We start from the raw sequence: 15,912 nt of genomic DNA on the forward strand, positions 1-15,912 counted from the left end.
CACCTGCCCCCACCCCGTGCAAGCCACGTCCACCTCTCACTTGTGAGTTGGGAGGAGGACCAATATGACTGTGAGCCTCTCCCTTGGAGAAGAGAGCCGAAAGCCAGCAAGAATGGAAAGCAGGGACTCAAACCGATGTTTCCACCGCCATGTGCAATCCAGCCTACTTCATAACAGCTGGAAGGTGGAGACAACTGGCATGTCCGGAGACAGGTGAATGGGTAGATAAAACAGGCTGTACCCGGGCTGTGGAATATTATTTTGCCATAAAAGAGAATGACCTTTTTCTTTTTTAAGATTTTTATTTATCTGAGAGATGGAAGGGACTGAGAGAGAGGGAGAAGCAGACTCCCGACTGAGCAGGAAGCCCGACAAGGGACTCGATCCCAGGACCCAGGGGTCTTGACCCAAGCTGAAGGCAGACGCTTAACTGACTGAGCCACCCAGGCACCCCAAAGGGCAGGACTTTCTGGATGCAGGCTATAATATAGGTGAATTCTGGAAACACTGCTCGCTGAAATAAGCCAGTCCCAAAAGGACGAAGACTGAGTGAGGTTCCTAGAGTCGCCAAAGTCAGAGACACAGAAAGTAGAGAGGCAGCTTCAGCAGGGGGGGTGGGGGATAGGGGAGTGGGAGGCACACAGGGGCTGGATTGGTGTTTAGTTTTAAGTATTAGGTTATTAGGTTTCAGCTCTAGGTATTGCAAAGGGTGCTGGAGATCGAGGGTGGCAATGATCACTCCAGAATGGGAACGTACTTAGTACCACTGGACTGTGCCCTTTGAATGGTTACAGTGGTAAATTTTATGTATATGTTACCAAAATTTTAAAAATACACATATATTTAAGCATGTGCCTCCACACCAGAGCTCACCAAGTCAATGCCCCCAGAGCCCCGGCTGGAGATCTCAAAAGGGTAAACCAGATAGAAGTTGTCTTAGTCTGTTCCATCTGCTCTAACAGAATACCACAGATGGGGTAGCTTGTGAATAACAGAAATTTATTTCTCATGGTTCTGGAGACCGGACGCCCAAGGTCAAAGGTTGGTGTGGTTGGGGGACAGCCCTCTTCCGGGCCACGTGCTTCTTGCTGGGTCCCTATGTCGTGGCAGGGGCCAGGGAACTTGGTGAGGTGTCTCATCGGGGTGCTAATCCCATCATGAAGACTCCACCCGCAAGACCTAATCACCTCCCAAAGGCCCGATATCCTAATACCATTGCGTTTCAACATACAAACTTTGTGGAGGCCACAAACCTTCAGATCATAGCAGAAGCCACTGTCTGTGGAGAGCAGAGACCCACCTTATCTAACCGAGCCTTAGGGTTACTTACTGCTCCTGAGCAGGGAGCCGGGCCCAGAGGAGCAGAGAGGACAATCTCTGCTTATGACCCAGTGTGAGAGATCCAGGTAACTTAGAGCAGGTCACCAGACAGTGGAGTATTTAAACACCCAGCAATGGCGGCAAGGGCCAAAGGCATCCGGTAAATGGAAAAATGGCAGAGCAAGGATCATCAGGGAAGGCTCCAGCAGGGACAGGAGGGAGCATGAAATCATCCGCAATAAGAGAGCTCCTGCCCCCATGCTGAGGACCTAGGCCTGATGGAGAGACACCGGGACTGACTGACACACTGGGGACCTGTGAGAGGTCACCCATGCATGAGGTACGGACCCCATCGCCAAACCAGAAGGATGCTGAACAAGCATCAAGAAGCTGGTCAAGGGACTTGGACAGAGAATGAACAGAGATGTTAGAGGGATCAGTGACGGACCCAGGACATCGTGAATGTGTCCACTTTCCCCTCACTCTTCAAGACTCTGAAATGCCAGGGTGCCTGGGTGGCTCAGTGGGTTAAAGTCTCTGCCTTTGGCTCAAGTCGTGATCCCAGGGTCCTGGGATCCAGCCCCGCATCGGGCTCTCTGCTCAGCAGGGAGGCTGCTTCCTCCTCTCTCTCTCTCTCTGCCTGCCTCTCTGCCTCCTTGTGATCTCTCTGACAAATAAACAAAATCTTAAAAAAAAAAAAAAAAAGACTCTGAAATGCTACCCCCAGGGATGCTCCAGCCTCTTGTCACTGCTCCCATTCAAGACCCAACTTCATACCCACCATCCGAGTGTAACCTTCACAGCCCCAGCCCCCCAAGCCACCTGCCGGCTCCCTGCTGTGGTAGAGCACCCATCCCTCCACTGCTGGGGCCTCACCTCCTGTGCCTCTGCGTGGGTGACGGCTTACATCTGCCCTATGTGTTTCTGGTGTTGTGACTCGGTGGAAGATTCTCTGGACAGAGAATCAAGTGGCCAGGTTTTCAACATCTCTGACATCACATCCCTCCCCTCCACACACAATCCTGTACCTCTGTGGGCCTCAGTTCCTCCACCTGCAAAATCAAGAATGGCTCCAGCTCCAACATCTCAGAGGGCTCAAGTTCCAGCATTCTATCAACCTGCCTTATTCCTCCCGGGAATACACATTCAGCACCCAACAGCACATTCCCCTGTGTAGGACTCCCGGGGAGTCCCATATGGTTGGCCCCAACTGGTTGATTTTCAGGCTAAAGTCTGCTGACAATGCCCGTGAAAGCACATTCTAGGGACTTGTACATGGAGGTATCCTTACAGGGCTGCCCCGTGAAAGGGGAATCCTTCAGTGGGGTTACACAATGGGTTACAGAAACCCACCAGCTTGCCCGTTAAACCTCCCTGCTTCAGGGAGAACGCTCACAATTTCATTAAATCTACCCCCCCAAAGTCCCATTAATCGATCCCATGGTTTCATTGAGTGAATTCAAGGTGGAAAAAAATTTTGATGCAAGTCATTCAAGGCAAGGGTTGCTTTGATGCAATTCTCTTGCCTTGTTGTAAATATTCATGCTGACATCATGCATATTCCAACTGCACTTAATTCCAGGCTGCGTGAAGTGACAGGTGGAAACACGGACGGATTTTCAGCTTGATGAAGGAAGACCCGTTTTCTTTGATGATGGAGAACTGGGGCAGATCCGGAAAGCACGGCAAAATATGTAACATTTCCAAGGCACCCGTGAGGTACTATTCGACCGGTGTGAACCAAGAGTTTGTTTGAGGGAAACAAGGTAGGTGGTGCAGGGCCTCCTTTAGATGGGGTGGTCTGTGGAGAGCCATCCAGCAGATGCAAGGAGTCACGTAGATGGGAGTGCCTGAAGATAGAGGAACTGAGAGTGATTGGTTTAGGAGGATGTGGGCGCGCTCATGGCCGGCGCGTGAACAGCACTAGAAGCCAAGAGATATATGCATGATCACTGCTAGAGAACAAAAGAATCCTGCACGGTTACATAAGAGCGCACGAGGACACTGCATGCACGGCATTCTGATTGGGCAGGAAGGGGGGCGTACACACGTGAATATATACTGCTGTAAATGCTTGGTTCGGGGGGCCGCCATTAAAGAAGTAATAAAGAAGCTTGCCACTCACCTCGTCTGCGGGTCGTTCTTGCGGGCCGAGAGCGACAGTGGTCGGGGAGGAAGCCCTCGGAGACCTAGAGAGTGCAAATGCACTGCTATGGAACGAGGTGGAGGGAAATCACTGCAGAGAGGACAAAGAGGAAGTGTAAAATCTTGGAGGCAGAGGATTTGATGCACAGAGCAAGAGATTAGTGAGCAAGGCAGAGAGGGGTACCCAGGGACCCTGGAGAGACCAAGGGTCAAATTACATAAGGATGTAGAGGTCAAAGCACAAAGATTTGATTCCAAGTGCAAAGGGAATCCACTGGAAAGTTTCAGGTCAAAAAGGTGACTTGATCATTATTTCTGTTTCAAAAAAAAAAAAAAAAAAAATCTCTGTGGCTATGAGCAGAGTAGAAGCTTCCAACAGCCTGTTTAACTCTGTTAAGTTCAGTACATTCCAAAGAAGTTCGATCACAGAACCCCTGTTCTCCCCACAGAGCACAGTAGAGTTTCATGATTCCATTCCAGTAGGAGACCACATGGTATAGGGCCGATGATCTCCCAAAGAATTTTTTGTTGCTCTGAAGGTTTTGAGCATCCAAACTGAAATCTCAAACCTGCCCCGTATGGTAGTAACTAATAACAAGGAGAAAAATGAATCCATCCAATAGGAAACGGGGACATGCTTAGTTTAGCATCACCTGCTCAGGTGGTTTTGTGGGTCACCTTCATTTTTCAGATGGAAGCACCTAGGGCTTCACACATGGAATGATTTCCTAAAACCCATATTATCAGGGGCTGGTCAGGTCAGGATTCTTAACCACCATACAATAAACATATCCCTGGATATACGGAGGATAATCATCTCCTGTGATCACGCTACCTTAATTTTCTTCTCTTCCACGGCTCAGGGTCCCTCGCTGGTGAGCTTAGATGCACAGAGCTCAGTGCGTCCTCTCAAGCCTGTTAGCCAGACAATTGTGATGTACTCTCTGCCGGGCAGGAGAAGAGCGGCAGCGGAGAGGGTGATGAGAGCGGTACCGTCTCTTGATACCTTCACCATAATCCCTTGATAGGTCACAGAGGAATTCCCTTGAGCCTGCCAAGCAGCTGGATGCCCATTTGAGTCCCATGGTCTACAGATTTGTACTGTGACCGAGGTGTGTGTGTGTGTGTGTGTGTGTGTGTGTGTGTGTATGCGTGTGTGTGTGTGCACATGAGGATCGGGCCAATGTTGGGCTCGGTTTAAAAACCTAGCTGTGAGGAGGAGGAGTCAAGATGGCGGAGAAGTAGCAAGCTGAGACTGCTTCAGCTAGCCGGAGATCAGCTAGATAGCTTATCTAAAGATTGCAAACACCTGAAAATCCATCGGCAGATCGAAGAGAAGAAGAACAGCAATTCTGGAAACAGAAAAACAACCACTTTCTGAAAGGTAGGACCGGCGGAGAAGTGAATCCAAAGCGACGGGAAGATAGACCCCGGGGGGAGGGGCCGGCTCCCGGCAAGCGGCGGAGCAACCGCGCACAAAATCAGGACTTTTAAAAGTCTGTTCCGCGGAGGGACATCGCTCCAGAGGCTAAACCGGAGCGAAGCCCACGCGGGGTCAGCGTGGCCTCAGGTCCCGCAGGGTCACAGAAGGATCGGGGGTGTCTGAGTGTCGCAGAGCTTGCGGGTATTGGAACGGGAAAGCCGGCTACAGAGACAGAGCCGACAGTAAGCTCGCAGCTCCGTGTTACCTTGAACCGGTCGCAGGCTCGGTGAGCTCGGAGCGCGGCCGGAGGTCAGGCAGACGGGAGTAACTGGGCGCTGTTCTCTGAGGGCGCACTGAGGAGTGGGGCCCTGGGCTCTCGGCTCCTCCGGGCCGGAGACCAGGAGGCCGCCATTTGTATTCCCGTCCTCTGGAACTCTACGGAAAGCGCTCAGGGAACAAAAGCTCCTGAAAGCAAACCCGAGCGGATTACTCACCCCGGCCCCGGGTAAGGGCGGTGTAATTCCGCCTGGGGCAAAGACACTTGAGAATCACTACAACAGGCCCCTCCCCCAGAAGATCAACAAGAAATCCAGCCGAGACCAAGTTCACCTACCAAGGAGTGCGGTTTCAATACCAAGGAGAGCAGCAGAATTCCAGAGGAGGAGAAAGCCAAGCACGGAACTCATGGCTTTTTTCCTGTGATTTTTTTTAGTCTTGCAGTTAATTTAATTTTTTCTTTTTCATTTTTTTTTTTCTCGCCTTCGGGTAAAATTTTTTTTTTTTTTAACTGTTACCTTTTTCTTTTTTAACGATTTTTTACTAGTTTATCTAATATATATATATATATTTTTACATTTTTCGTAGGTGTTTTCTTTTTTAAAAAAAATTCTTTTCTTTTTTTTTTTTTTTTTTTTTTTTTTTCTTTTTTCTTTCTTCCTTTTTGAACCTCTTTTTATCCCCTTTCTCCCCACTCACGATTTTGGATCTCTTCTAATTTGGCTAAAGCATATTTTCCTGGGGTTGTTGCCACCCTTTTAGTATTTTACTTGCCCCTTCATTTACTCTTATCTGGACAAAATGACAAGACGTAAAAATTCACCACAAAAAAAAGAACAAGAGGCAGTACCGAAGGCTAGGGACCTAATCAATACAGACATCGGTAATATGTCAGATCTAGAGTTCAGAATGACAATTCTCAAGGTTCTAGCCGGGCTCGAAAAAGGCATGGAAGATATTAGAGAAACCCTCTCGAGAGATATAAAAGCCCTTTCTGGAGAAATAAAAGAACTAAAATCTAACCAAGTTGAAATCAAAAAAGCTATTAATGAGGTGCAATCAAAAATGGAGGCTCTCACTGCTAGGATAAATGAGGCAGAAGAAAGAATTAGTGATATAGAAGACCAAATGACAGAGAATAAAGAAGCTGATCAAAAGAGGGACAAACAGCTACTGGACCACGAGGGGAGAATTCGAGAAATAAGTGACACCATAAGACGAAACAACATTAGAATAATTGGGATTCCAGAAGAAGAAGAAAGTGAGAGGGGAGCAGAAGGTATACTGGAGAGAATTATTGGGGAGAATTTCCCCAATATGGCAAAGGGAACAAGCATCAAAATTCAGGAGGTTCAGAGAATGCCCCTCAAAATAAATAAGAATAGGCCCACACCCCGTCACATAATAGTAAAATTTACAAGTCTCAATGACAAAGAGAAAATCCTGAAAGCAGCCCGGGAAAAGAAGTCTGTAACATACAATGGTAAAAATATTAGATTGGCAGCTGACTTATCCACAGAGACCTGGCAGGCCAGAAAGAGCTGGCATGATATTTTCAGAGCACTAAACGAGAAAAACATGCAGCCAAGAATACTATATCCAGCTAGGCTATCATTGAAAATAGAAGGAGAGATTAAAAGCTTCCAGGACAAACAACAACTGAAAGAATTTGCAAATACCAAACCAGCTCTACAGGAAATATTGAAAGGGGTCCTCTAAGCAAAGAGAGAGCCTACAAGTGGTAGATCAGAAAGGAACAGAGACCATATACAGTAACAGTCACCTTACAGGCAATACAATGGCACTAAATTCATATCTCTCAATAGTTACCCTGAATGTGAATGGGCTAAATGCCCCTGTCAAAAGACACAGGGTATCAGAATGGATAAAAAAACAAAACCCATCTATATGTTGCCTCCAAGAAACACATTTTAAGCCCGAAGACACCTCCAGATTTAAAGTGAGGGGGTGGAAAAGAATTTACCATGCTAATGGACATCAGAAGAAAGCAGGAGTGGCAATCCTTATATCAGATCAATTAGATTTTAAGCCAAAGACTGTAATAAGAGATGAGGAAGGACACTATATCATACTCAAAGGGTCTGTCCAACAAGAAGATTTAACAATTTTAAATATCTATGCCCCCAACGTGGGAGCAGCCAACTATATAAACCAATTAATAACAAAATCAAAGAAACACATAAACAACAATACAATAATAGTAGGGGACTTTAATATTCCCCTCACTGAAATGGACAGGTCATCCAAGCAAAAGATCAGCAAGGAAATAAAGGCCTTAAATGACACACTGGACCAGATGGACATCACAGATATATTCAGAATATTTCATCCCAAAGCAACAGAATACACATTCTTCTCTAGTGCACATGGAACATTCTCCAGAATAGATCACATCCTCGGTCCTAAATCAGGACTCAACCGGTATCAAAAGATTGGGATCATTCCCTGCATATTTTCAGACCACAATGCTCTAAAGCTAGAACTCAACCACAAAAGGAAGTTTGGAAAGAACCCAAATACATGGAGACTAAACAGTATCCTTCTAAAGAATGAATGGGTCAACCGGGAAATTAAAGAAGAATTGAAAAAAATCATGGAAACAAATGATAATGAAAATACAACGGTTCAAAATCTGTGGGACACAACAAAGGCAGTCCTGAGAGGAAAATATATAGCGGTACAAGCCTTTCTCAAGAAACAAGAAAGGTCTCAGGTACACAACCTAACCCTACACCTAAAGGAGCTGGAGAAGGAACAAGAAAGAAACCCTAAGCCCAGCAGGAGAAGAGAAATCATAAAGATCAGAGCAGAAATCAATGAAATAGAAACCAAAAAAACAATAGAACAAATCAACGAAACTAGGAGCTGGTTCTTTGAAAGAATTAATAAAATTGATAAACCCCTGGCCCGACTTATCAAAAAGAAAAGAGAAAGGACCCAAATAAATAAAATCATGAATGAAAGAGGAGAGATCACAACTAACACCAAGGAAATACAAACTATTATAAGAACATACTATGAGCAACTCTACGGCAATAAATTTGACAATCTGGAAGAAATGGATGCATTCCTAGAAACATATAAACTACCACAACTGAACCATGAAGAAATAGAAAGCCTGAACAGACCCATAACCAGTAAGGAGATTGAAACAGTCATTAAAAATCTCCAAACAAACAAAAGCCCAGGGCCAGACGGCTTCCCGGGGGAATTCTACCAAACATTTAAAGAAGAACTAATTCCTATTCTCCTGAAACTGTTCCAAAAAATAGAAATGGAAGGAAAACTTCCAAACTCATTTTATGAGGCCAGCATCACCTTGATCCCAAAACCAGACAAGGATCCCACCAAAAAAGAGAGCTATAGACCGATATCCTTGATGAACACAGATGCGAAAATACTCAACAAAATACTAGCCAATCGGATTCAACAGTACATTAAAAAGATTATTCACCACGACCAAGTGGGATTTATTCCAGGGCTGCAAGGTTGGTTCAACATCCGCAAATCAGTCAATGTGATACAACACATCAATAAAAGTAAGAACAAGAACCATATGATACTCTCAATAGATGCTGAAAAAGCATTTGACAAAGTACAACATCCCTTCCTGATCAAAACTCTTCAAAGTGTAGGGATAGAGGGCACATACCTCAATATCATCAAAGCCATCTATGAAAAACCCACCGCAAATATCATTCTCAATGGAGAAAAACTGAAAGCTTTTCCGCTAAGGTCAGGAACACGGCAGGGATGTCCATTATCACCACTGCTATTCAACATCGTACTAGAGGTCCTAGCCTCAGCAATCAGACAACAAAAGGAAATTAAAGGCATCCAAATCGGCAAAGAAGAAGTCAAATTATCACTCTTCGCAGATGATATGATACTATATGTGGAAAACCCAAAAGACTCCACTCCAAAACTGCTAGAACTTATACAGGAATTCAGTAAAGTGTCAGGATATAAAATCAATGCACAGAAATCAGTTGCATTTCTCTACACCAACAGCAAGACAGAAGAAAGAGATATTAAGGAGTCAATCCCATTTACAATTGCATCCAAAACCATAAGATACCTAGGAATAAACCTAACCAAAGAGACACAGAATCTATACTCAGAAAACTATAAAGTACTCATGAAAGAAATTGAGGAAGACACAAAGAAATGGAAAAATGTTCCATGCTCCTGGATTGGAAGAATAAATATTGTGAAAATGTCTATGCTACCTAAAGCAATCTACACATTTAATGCAATTCCTATCAAAGTACCATCCATCTTTTTCAAAGAAATGGAACAAATAATCCTAAAATTTATATGGAACTAGAAAAGACCTCAAATAGCCAAAGGAATATTAAAAAAGAAAGCCAAAGTTGGTGGCATCACAATTCCGGACTTCAAGCTCTATTACAAAGCTGTCATCATCAAGACAGCATGGTACTGGCACAAAAACAGACACATAGATCAATGGAACAGAATAGAGAGCCCAGAAATAGACCCTCAACTCTATGGTCAACTAATCTTCGACAAAGCAGGAAAGAATGTCCAATGGAAAAAAGACAGCCTTTTCAATAAATGGTGCTGGGAAAATTGGACAGCCACATGCAGAAAAATGAAATTGGACCATTTCCTTACACCACACACAAAAATAGACTCAAAATGGATGAAGGACCTCAATGTACGAAAGGAATCCATCAAAATCCTTGAGGAGAACACGGGCAGCAACCTCTTCGACCTCTGCCGCAGCAACATCTTCCTAGGAACAACGCAAAAGGCAAGGGAAGCAAGGGAAAAAATGAACTACTGGGATTTCATCAAGATCAAAAGCTTTTGCACAGCAAAGGAAACAGTTAACAAAATCAAAAGACAACTGACAGAATGGGAGAAGATATTTGCAAACGACATATCAGATAAAGGACTAGTGTCCAGAATCTATAAAGAACTTAGCAAACTCAACACCCAAAGAACAAATAATCCAATCAAGAAATGGGCAGAAGACATGAACAGACATTTCTGCAAAGAAGACATCCAGATGGCCAACAGACACATGAAAAAGTGCTCCATATCACTCGGCATCAGGGAAATACAAATCAAAACCACAATGAGATATCACCTCACACCAGTCAGAATGGCTAAAATCAACAAGTCAGGAAATGACAGATGCTGGCGAGGATGCGGAGAAAGGGGAACCCTCCTACACTGTTGGTGGGAATGCAAGCTGGTGCAGCCACTCTGGAAAACAGCATGGAGGTTCCTCAAAATGTTGAAAATAGAACTGCCCTATGACCCAGCAATTGCACTATTGGGTATTTACCCTAAAGATACAAATGTAGTGATCCAAAGGGACACATGCACCCGAATGTTTATAGCAGCAATGTCCACAATAGCCAAACTATGGAAAGAACCTAGATGTCCATCAACAGATGAATGGATCAAGAAGATGTGGTATATATACACAATGGAATACTATGCAGCCATCAAAAGAAATGAAATCTTGCCATTTGCAACAACATGGATGGAACTAGAGCGTATCATGCTTAGCGAAATAAGTCAAGCAGAGAAAGACAACTATCATATGATCTCCCTGATATGAGGAAGTGGTGATGCAACATGGAGGCTTAAGTGGGTAGAAGAATAAATGAAACAAGATGGGATTGGGAGGGAGACAAACCATAAGTGACTCTTAATCTCACAAAACAAACTGAGGGTTGCCGGGGGGAGGGGGTTTGGGAGAAGGGGGTGGGATTATGGACATTGGGGAGGGTATGTGATTTGGTGAGTGCTGTGAAGTGTGTAAACCTGGTGATTCACAGACCTGGGGATAAAAATATATGTATATAAAAAATATATGTTTATAAAAAATAATAAAAAAAAAAAAAAAAAAAAAAAGAATCCAGAAAGGAGACATTCCAAAAATGACACTAGCTTGGAAAAAAACATTTCCAAATGAAGACACTCCAGTATTTCTTATATTTTGTGAGTTCATAAAAGTTTTATAACTTATAAAGTAAATAGATGGCTTCAGATTATAAAAAAAAAAAAAAAAAAAAAAAAAAACCTAGCTGTGAGGTGCCTCCTTAGCGCAGTAGGCAGCGTGTCAGTCTCATAAAAACCTAGCTGTGAAAAATCACAGCCTGAATAGACGAGTCAATACAGACAAACTAGAAATGGAGTCCCACTATTTATTAATGATAGAGACACATGGCGAATGTGTATTATTTCACCTGCGCAGAAGACTCTCCAAATTCTACTGGAAAATGTTCTCCTCAAGTAGGTATTGCTAATGGATATATTACTCACCTTTCTTGGGGCAGGGGACCCAAGCTGGATGAATGGAATTCTTCTTAAGAATTTTTATTCAGGAGCACTTGGGTGACTTAGTTGGTGAAGCCTCTGCCTTGGGCTCAAGTCACGATCCCAGGGTCCTGGGATCGAGTTCCACATCAGGCTCCCTGATCAGCTGAGAATCTGCTTCTTCCTCTCCCTTTGCCCCTCCCCTACCCCCCGCTCATGTTTGCGCTCTCTCTCTCTCTCAAATAAGTAAAGTCTTTAAAAAAGCGGGGGAGGAGGAGGATTCTTATTTCAACGGTATCTGGCAGAGAAGAGTCTTTGGGTCTCTGTTCAAGTCATGAAAGCCTTGAGTCTGGAACTTTCCGGAGTCACATCTATAAACTGTCCCTGCCCCACTGATACATACACACACATTCACACCCTCTCTCCCTGGCCCGCTGTGGCATGAAACCAGAGCAACTGAGCGCCACACTGAGAAACCAAGAACTGGATGGCATTAGGATCTCCATTCTGGCTGCCCACCAGCCCATCTACCTCACTCCTTTGGTTCTCATTTTTGAGCCAGTAAACATTCCTGCTTTTTCTCTGAGCTAAGCCAAGCCAGGGTTCTATCCTTATTAATATAGCAAATAAGCATACCATTGATTTGCTGAATGAAAAAGAGGAGGGGCGTCTGGGTGGCTCAGTCGGTTAAGCATCCGATTCTTGATTTTGGCTCAGGTGGAGATCTCAGGGTCATGAGATCGAGCCCTACTTTGAGCTCCATGCACTGGGTGGTCAGCAAAATTCCACGACAGCCCACTTCATGAATCAACATAGGAAGAAAAAAAAAAAAAATAAGTGTCATCTCTATCCAAATGCTGCCCCAGGTAACCACCTCTTGCAAATGTTCCCCATCTCAACCGCAGGCTGTCCTTAGATGGGTGCCAAAGTGGAGAGATGATAGCCAACAGCCTCCAAACACTGTTCCTTCCGGCAAACCCACCCATCTATGATGGAATCGAATTCTCTCCTCGCCTTAATTTTGATCCCATGTTCATCTAACAACTTTTTGATGACCATGCTGGTGACATGGATTTCATGGTTTTTTCTATTCCCTTTGACAGTAATACACACACACACACACACACACACACACACAAAATCATAGAGAGGTCTCCGATGGATATTCAGTGCATGTATAGCATTCTGAGGCCAAATACACTGGTTTTATTCACATATGGATTTCTGGTCTTTGCCATGGTCATGGTTTCCATTGACCATCAGTAATGGATATCTTGATATCATTCTCACCACCGTGTGCATTTTAGTTGGCGAGAGTCACTCTCCTGGGATCAGATCCTTGCGAGGGAGAAAGAGTGAGTTTCTGGATCTTCAAAGAAGAGGGTCCGTTTCTTCTGGCCAGTCTTTTCCTTTAGACGGTGTCTCTGAAGCTTTTTCGCGCAGACCGACCGGACAACATGGGAACACGCTATCGTTCCTAGTCTACAAGGGAGGTACGTGTTTGAAAGAGTGGTGAATCCCATTGTTGGGAGATACGAGTCAACAGGAACTCTTACAAGATTTGGTGGAAAATGGGTGTATTCTCATTGCTGAGATGCGTTGCCATGTACATCAAACAGCTTAGCATGTTTATTTTACACTTTTAACCAGAAGTCCTCTGTCCCTGATTTTACCCTAAGGAGAGAATCTGAAACTATGCAATACACATGTGTAGAAATATCCACTGCAACAATTTTTATTCTGGTAAAATGTTGGAAACCACCAAGGGAATAGTTCAGTAAAATCGTGGAGCAGGGAATCCTACACTTCAAAATGGTTCTATTGACACAGCACGATATTTTCTTGAGTAAAAAGTATTTATTTAATAGAGCAATTTTTTAAAGATTTTAATTGTGTATTTGAGAGAGAGCGAGTGTGAGCGTGAACGGGAGTGGGGGTTCAGGGAGAGGGAGAAGCAGGCTTCCACTGAGCAAGGAGCCAGACGCGGGGCTGTATCCCAGGACCCTGAGATCACGACCGGAGCCTAGGGCAGACGCTTCACTGACTGAGCCACTCAAGTGCCCAACAGAGCCCTTTTTAAGGAATAATGACTGTTTTACACAATTGTATACATACCTCACATACCTATGTATGCACAGAAAATTATCAGTCGGGATGGAGGGAAAGTAGGTGATTTTTACCATTCGAATCGGCCCAATAAATACGAAGCTGTTTTTCCATCTCTTTCTACATTCTATTGAAACAAGTTTGAAAGGACATGTTCTGGAAAAAGCCTAACGCCCTAAAAATAATATATTTATATATCTTTATAAATGTATGCTCTGGGAAAAGTGTGTCAATGTACTCAAACAAAGCGAACGTGCGGCAAATACTCACTGTAGCCCTTGTGGCTCCCACAGATGGCTCCGGTTTAAGTCCGGGATTATATACGTTTCAAGGGCAGAGGTCAGATGGGAAGAAGGAAGGTACGAGAAGATAGAGCAGTGGTGAAACTCCCACCCATGGCCAAGTACTATTTCGGGACTAGAGAGCAGGCTTCAGGCCATTGCCCAAACAGGGCTTTCTCTTGCTGCTTTGTCCCTGAGGCAGAAAGGAAGTTCCTCGCAGTCCATTGGTACTACCAAGTACGTTGTTATTTTTATAAACGACACTGCGTTAATAGGGGTAAGTTGTGGCGTTTGTAGGTTTCATAAATACTTATTATTTAAACAATACAGTGGAATAGAAAAGAGGCTAATAATACATATCCTCAGCTAACCCATGTGCTACCTTCCCTGAACACTCGAGCATAAAAATGGGTCGTATTCCGAGCATGGGAGGCAGGGCAACGTACCAGTGAGTAGGAGTTCTAGAATCCGGTGACTGCGTTCAAGACTTGGCTACTCCAGCTCTGAGCCAGGGGTCTTTGGATAAGTTGTTTCATCTCTCCCACCCCCTTCTCTAAAACAGGCATAGTAATAAAAGCAGACAGCTCATAAAGCCAATTTTGGATCAGAAACCTAAGGCAGTGTGTCTGGCAAATTGCAGGCATTAAAAGACAAGACAAGCCCCCAAATGGAATTGTTTCTGCTGAGCCCCACATCACCAAACGGAGACTTAATGACAGTCTTAGCTCTCCCAGAAACAGAACCCCAAAGCAGTCAGGAATCACCTGATCAGCACGAGTGAGGCCAACTGCCTGGCAGACCCCCGTCATCCCCTAAAATTAGTGACCTTGCAATAACCAACCTATATTTTTTTGGCAGGTATGGCTTCCTTGTTCTGACCCCCTTCTGCCTGTGAAGGTCTACCATTTTGCACAGCTCCTCCAAGCTCCTGGCGAGGTGCTGGACGGGAAGCTCCCTGATTCATGCATGAACTGTTGAATAAAGCCAATGAGATCTTTTAAACATACTCAGTTGAATTTTGTTTTTTAAGACATTCAAAAGGGTATGGCTATTATTGTGAAAAGTGCTCCAAAATCATTCATCTTTGGGACCACCAACCAAAGCTGCCCATCCACACAAAATGATAGTCCTCAAGCGACGGTAGCTTTAAATCATGAGTTCTGTGATATTATCTGGATATGAAAGCCTTTGTGTAGAGTTTACTTATCTGCATTATTCTTTTCTCTTTTTCTTTTACTCGTTCCCGTCTGTTTGTTGTTCAGACTTTCACTCACAATCCTCTCCTGAATTCCTCAGATGAAATCATGCTCCCCTACATATAAAGGCATGTATTCTTTCTGAATCTTTACCACACTTTGCAATTGCCTATTGATTTGTAATTACTTGTGGTTATCTCTTGACTGCTCATCTCCTCCTGTGATACTGTGATTTATAATAAGAAATACCTATGTGTGGTCTTCTTCCTCACTTCTGGCACAGGACTCCCTAAAACCGTGGAATTTCTTGTAATGAGGGTGATTAATGTGTCTTTTGTTATGTTAATGAGCCGACTCTGGCGGGTGGGGGAGAGCACCTGAGGAGGGAGGCTGGTTGCCAGGGGAGCCAACCACATGATCAGGGTTTGGAACCCTCAGTCCCTCTTGGACCTTGTTGGAGAGGAGAAGGGCTGCAGGTTGAGTCACCAATGCCCCACGATTTCATCAAGTGCGCCTGTGTAATGAAACCTCCATAAAGTTGGGAGCGCTTCTGGGTTGGTGAACATGTGCCAGATGGGGCGGGTGTCAGATCCAGAGATCATGGAAGTTCCATGCCCTTTCCCCACACCCGCCCCTGTGCATCTCTTCCATCTGGCTGTTTCTGAGTTATATCCTTTTATCACAAACTGGTCATCTTGTAAGTGAAATACTTCTCTGAGCTCTGGGAGCCACCGTAGTAAATTAACCCCACCCAAGGAGAGGTCAGAAGCATAGGTGACCCGCTGGACTTTTGATTGGATTCTGAAGTCGGTGGTGAGGTGCAGCCCGTGAGGCTGAACCTTAACCTGTG

General features: G+C 44.5%; 1 long non-coding RNA gene across 1 annotated transcript in view; it reads left to right on the forward strand.

Annotated features, from left to right (window-relative positions):
* Positions 1-14,845, forward strand: part of LOC131816238 (uncharacterized) — a 28,930-nt gene extending 14,085 nt beyond the window's left edge. The window contains exons 2-3 of the long non-coding RNA XR_009347984.1: positions 2,903-3,086; positions 14,725-14,845. This is a non-coding gene — a long non-coding RNA (uncharacterized LOC131816238). The remainder of the gene's footprint in view (positions 1-2,902; positions 3,087-14,724) is intronic.
* The last annotated feature ends 1,067 nt before the right edge of the window (positions 14,846-15,912 follow it).

The sequence above is a fragment of the Mustela lutreola genome, chromosome 15, assembly GCF_030435805.1.
Source record: "Mustela lutreola isolate mMusLut2 chromosome 15, mMusLut2.pri, whole genome shotgun sequence".
NCBI lineage: Eukaryota > Metazoa > Chordata > Mammalia > Carnivora > Mustelidae > Mustela > Mustela lutreola.